Genomic DNA, 6,166 nt, shown 5'->3' on the forward strand with positions numbered 1-6,166 from the left:
TACAAATGTATTTGTGAAGCCCCATTCTTATTCCAAACTAGATCTGGAAAAATGCCCTGGATCATAGGGAGAGACGTGGTGCGGTCTCCACCCCACCGCAAGCAATTGACAGATCTATCTATGTACACACATGGGAAAGACGAGTCAATCAACTGGAGTTGGGTGTTGGGAGAAGCCGACCCAGGACCATACCAGACTCATCACTTCTCTTTCTATGGTCCAAGGCAGGTCCTTCAACCTATGTTTTCTATGAAACATCGGAGCATTTCAGAGAAACACATATCTTGCTGAAATCATGCAGGCTCTGCTCCGATTCCTGCTGCCCGTGATCTAGGTAACTTACAGTAAATGAAGAGACGGGTTCCCTTTAAAGAAAGGAAAAAACAAGGGGAAAATTATATCTGTTCATCGTATAGAACTTTCCAAGTTTTCCAATTTTGCTCCAAAAAGCGAAACTCCATTATGTTCCATCTTAGTGGAAAAAAAACCTTTTTTATTCATTACAAACCGTTACGAAAAATCCAAAGAATGTCTAAAAATAAAACTAAGCATGCCATACAAGGGACCCTACTTTATTTTACGCAACATATAAAAAATATATATTTTTTTAAATGTTAAAATAAATTAAAATGTTAAGACTTAGGGCTTATTCATGTCAGTTTTTTTTTCACGTGTGAGGGAAACTGGCCGAGTTTCAACAGAGCTTTATCAGAGTTTGGTCTGAGTTTTATCAAGTTTTTTTGCACGTGAAAAAAAGAAAAAAAAAGTTTCTCTATTAGTGATGAGCGATACCGTCCGATACTTGAAAGTATCGGTATCGGAAAGTATCGGCCGATACCGTCACAGTATCGGAATCCAATCCGATACCGATACCCGATACCAATACAAGTCAATGGGACTCATGTATCGGACGGTATTCCTGATGGTTCCCAGGGTCTGAAGGAGAGGAAACTCTCCTTCAGGCCCTGGGAACCATATAAATGTGTAAAAGAAAGAATTAAAATAAAAAATATCGCTATACTCACCTGTCCGACGCAGCCGGGACTTCAGCGAGGGAACCGGCAGCGTTGTTTGTTTAAAAATCGCGCTATTACTTGGTTACGTGAATTCCCGGCTTGTGATTGGTCAGGTCGGCCATGTTGCCGGGACGCGGACCAATCACAGCAAGCCGTGACGAAATTACGTCACGGCTTGCTGTGATTGGTCCGCGTCCCGGCAATATGGCCGCCCTGACCAATCACAAGCCGGGACGTCACGGGAGGCTGGACACGCGCTCATTTTAAAATGGGCGCGTGTCCAGCCTCCCGTGACGTCACGGCTTGTGATTGGTTGCGCCGCGATCAACCAATCACAAGCCGGGAGGCTGGACGCGCTCATTTTGAAATGGGCGCGTGTCCAGCCTCCCGTGACGTCACGGCTTGTGATTGGTTGCGCCGCGATCAACCAATCACAAGCCGGGAGGCTGGACGCGCTCATTTTGAAATGGGCGCGTGTCCAGCCTCCCGTGACGTCACGGCTTGTGATTGGTTGCGCCGCGATCAACCAATCACAAGCCGGGAGGCTGGACGCGCTCATTTTGAAATGGGCGCGTGTCCAGCCTCCCGTGACGTCACGGCTTGTGATTGGTTGCGCCGCGATCAACCAATCACAAGCCGGGAGGCTGGACGCGCTCATTTTGAAATGGGCGCGTGTCCAGCCTCCCGGCTTGTGATTGGTTGACCGCGACGCAACCAATCACAAGCCGTGACGTCACGGGAGGCTGGACACGCGCCCTTTTTAAAATGAGCGCGTTTCCAGCCTCCCGTGACGTCACGGCTTGTGATTGGTTAATGGCGGCCATGTTGCCGGGACGCGGACCAATCACAGCAAGCCGTGACGTATTTTCGTCACGGCTTGCTGTGATTGGTCCGCGGCCCGGCAACATGGCCGCCCTGACCAATCACAAGCCGGGACTTCGCGTAACCATGTAAAAGCGGGAATTTTAAACAAACAACGCTGCCGGTTCCTGCGCTGAGGTCCCGGCTGCGTCGGACAGGTGAGTATAGCGATATTTTTTATTTTAATTCTCTATTTTACACATTTTAACATTAATGTTGTTCCGATACCCGATACCCGATACCACAAGAGTATCGGAATCCCGGTATCGGAATTCCGATACAGCAAGTATCGGCCGATACCCGATACTTGCAGCATCGGAATGCTCAACACTAGTGATGAGTAGTGTTGAGCATTCCGATACCGCAAGTATCGGGTATCGGCCGATAGTTGCGGGTATCGGAATTCCGATACCGAGATCCGATACTTTTGTGGTATCGGGTATCGGTATCGAAACAACATTAATGTAATAATGTGTAAAAGAGAGAATTAAAATAAAAAATATTGCTATACTCACCTCTCCGACGCAGCCTGGACCTCACCGAGGGAACCGGCAGCGTTGTTTGCTTAAAATTCGCGCGTTTACTTCCTTACGTGAAGTCCCGGCTTGTGATTGGTCGCGTGCCGCCCATGTGGCCGCGACGCGACCAATCACAGCAAGCCGTGACGTAATTTCAGGTCCTTCAGGATTTTAAAATTACGTTCTGGCTTGTGATTGGTCGCGTCGCCCATGTGGCCGCGACGCGACCAATCACAAGCCAGAACGTAATTTTAAAATCCTGAAGGACCTGAAATTACGTCACGGCTTGCTGTGATTGGTCGTGTCGCGGCCACATGGGCGGCACGCGACCAATCACAAGCCGGGACTTCACGTAAGGAAGTAAACGCGCAAATTTTAAGCAAACAACGCTGCCGGTTCCCTCGGTGAGGTGAGTATAGCAATATTTTTTATTTTAATTCTTTCTTTTACACATTAATATGGATCCCAGGGCCTGAAGGAGAGTTTCCTCTCCTTCAGACCCTGGGAACCATCAGGGATACCGTCCGATACTTGAGTCCCATTGACTTGTATTGGTATCGGGTATCGGTATCGGATTGGATCCGATACTTTGCCGGTATCGGCCGATACTTTCCGATACCGATACTTTCAAGTATCGGACGGTATCGCTCAACACTAGTGATGAGCGAGTGTACTCATTGCTTGGGTTTTCCTGAGCACGCTCGGGTGATCTCCGAGTATTTGTTAGTGTTCGGAGATTTCGTTTTCATCGCCTCAGCTGAATGATTTACAGCTATTAGCCAGGCTCTGTAAAAAATGCAAATAGCAAAAAACAGATGTCTAAAGAGCCCTAGCAAACTGGGAAAAAAGTCAGAACTTTATTTAAGGCCGGTTTCACACGTCAGTGGCTCCGGTACGTGAGGTGACAGTTTCCTCACGTACCGGAGCCACTGACACACGTAGACCCATTAAAATCAATGCATCTGTGCAGATGTCATTGATTTTTTGCGGACCGTGTCTCTGTGTGCCAAACACGGAGACATGTCAGTGTTTGTGGGAGCGCACGTATTACACGGACCCATTAAAGTCAATGGGTCCGTGTAAAACACGGACCGCACACGGACCTTCTCCGTGTGCAGTCCGTGTGGCGTGCAGGAGACAGCGCTACAGTAAGCGCTGTCCCCCCACATGGTGCTGAAGCCGCCATTCATATCTTCTCTGCAGCAGCGTTTGCTGCATAGAAGATATGAATAATAGTGTTTAAAAGAAAGATCTATGTGTCCGCCGCCCTCCCACCCCCTGTGCGCCCCCCCGCTGTTCTGAAAATACTCACCCGCCTCCCTCGCAGTGTTCTGTGCTGGCCGCCCCTTCTACTGTATGCGGTCACGTGGGGCCGCCGATTAGAGTCATGAATAGGTGGCTCCACCTCCCATAGGGGTGGAGCCTCCTATTCATGACTGTAAATGAGCGGCCCCACGTGACCGCATACAGTAGAAGGCGCGGTCAGACCAGGAAGCATCGACAGCCAACGAGGGAAGCGGGTGAGTATTTTCAGAACAGCGGGGGGGCGCACAGGGGGTGGGGGGGCAGCGGACACAGATCTTTCTTTTTTACACTATTATTCATATCTTCTATGCAGCAAACGCTGCTGCACAGAAGATATGAATCGCGGCTTCAGCACGATGCAGTGTACCACACGCGTGGGTACAGCACGCTCCGTGTGGTACCCACTCGGCACACGGGCGGCACACGTGTGCCGCACGTATGGCCTATGTGAGCTCACGGGCACACGGACACGGATAACTCCGGTACCGATTTTTTCCGGTACCGGAATTATCTGGATGTGTGGGACAGCCCTAACCGTGTTAAAAAAAATGAAAAGGAAAAATAAAACAATTTTTTGACAGGTAAATTAGGAAAAAGAGTTTTAAAAAGTTATATATATATATATATATATATATATATATATATTTATATATATATATATATATATATATATATATATATGTGTGTGTGTATGTTATGTAAAATATTATATTAACTTATATTAAATAGGGGAAAATGGCACAAAAAATATAAAGAATTTGAAAAGTCTCTTTTATTGTACAAGTCGCAGTTTTTAACCTATTACATTTTGCGAAATAATGTATAAAAACGAACGTTTGCAGAAAAATATTGCAGGTAAAATCTGATATGAAATCAAATTAAAAAAAACAACTGGGATGAAACAAACAAATGTAGGAAACATTTACTATCTAGAATAGTGCTGGCAGTCAGTGTACGGTGTCATTTCATGTAGCTCTGTACAGATTGGCAATTTAGACTTAAGAGGAAGGTTAGACCTGCCACACCCACACTCCGAGAGAAAAAAAAACATTAAAAAAAACACAGACCGACTTCCCCTCGTGAGAAGGTTACATGTAATCACTAAAGCTTTATCTTATTTAAAGGGCGACCCTCAATCTGCATACATTACCATTATTTTGCATGATTTATATACAATTAACCTTTTTGGAAGGATCACGGGGAAAACAAAGAACTGGAATTGTCCAGAATATAACAGAACAATGCCCAGTAATAATAATAATCATAATAATAATAATAACAATAATAATAAAAATAATAATACAATAAAATATACAGCTAAATAACTGTGTTTTATTTTTATAAAAGAATAAATAAAAATGAAGCAACAGATGTCAGATTTTTTTTTTAAATGACTTCTATTTTTTTAAAACTTATTTTAAAGGTACGTGTCAACTCTACGGAGATGTTCAAGTCTTTAAACATAAAGGAAAGGGGATGTCTTATGAAAGGCCTCTCTGATCTGAGGCCTAAAGGATATGTTTTTGCTTTTTTTTTTTTTTCTCTTCAGGAAAATAGCAGCAGTATCTAATAAGCGCTGGCTTTCAATAACAGATTTGATCCTGATCTGTGATTAGCGAGCTGCGAGGGGAGAGGAGACAGTAAGCAGATATAGTTCGCCCTCTCCTAGCTCATGGGCAAAGATAAGGAAGTAGAGATAATTATATGATGATTGCAAGATTATTATAAGCAGTAAGTAACAGGGATGGAAATACGTTCCCGAATCCATCCCTTTAACTTGCAACAAATACTATGGAGACGCAGGGCAGATTCTAATATGCGACGTTATAAATAAAAGGCAATTAAAAAAAAAAGAGAGAATAGTAAGGATTTTTGCAAGGCATGTCAGGAGCCGCAGACCATGTGTTCGTAAGGAAGAAGCATAGAATGTTCTGTAATCTTACCTGATACATGAGATATCATAGCATAGGGTAAGGTCCTAGTGTTTCTGCCAAGGCTGGATTTCTGCTGTGAGGCACAGATATGCACAAAGCTGCCACAATCATTTCATTCTGCTGGCAAAAGAGAACATAAACCTCTTCTTAATGTTCTCCATCTCCTGTACTGTGGCTTTCTCTATGGTCTGTAACGCATGAAACTGGAAAAAGAAATAAATATATAAAAAGAAATACATGAAACACCTCAATATGGCAGCTCCATCTACTGGTAAAAGTAGAAACAGAACAAAGGTACTTAGATGAGAGAAGTGCAGGCACTCGGTGAGAATGGGCGCGGGGTATTGATCCTAACTTGACATTACTCTTAATCCACCCCGGGAGATGAGAAAAATATTCTAAAGATCCTTAAAGTTTCTCTCTATGGTCTTAGTAACTTTCACCCTTACTTTTGATTAAATATACTTTTTAGAGATGAGCAACTTGATTCAATGCAAAACAAATTTGCGTAGAATTTTTAGGAATTCAATAG

At 44.3% G+C, this 6,166-nt stretch overlaps 1 protein-coding gene across 1 annotated transcript in view; it reads right to left on the bottom strand.

Annotated features, from left to right (window-relative positions):
• LOC143784502 (sodium channel protein type 2 subunit alpha-like) overlaps positions 1-5,829 on the bottom strand; it is a 227,062-nt gene extending 221,233 nt beyond the window's left edge. The window contains exon 1 of the mRNA XM_077272803.1: positions 5,644-5,829. The gene's annotated coding sequence lies outside the window, so the exon portion shown is untranslated. The remainder of the gene's footprint in view (positions 1-5,643) is intronic.
• Between the last annotated feature and the right edge of the window lie 337 nt (positions 5,830-6,166).

Source organism: Ranitomeya variabilis, chromosome 7 (assembly GCF_051348905.1).
Source record: "Ranitomeya variabilis isolate aRanVar5 chromosome 7, aRanVar5.hap1, whole genome shotgun sequence".
Classification (NCBI taxonomy): Eukaryota; Metazoa; Chordata; class Amphibia; order Anura; family Dendrobatidae; genus Ranitomeya; species Ranitomeya variabilis.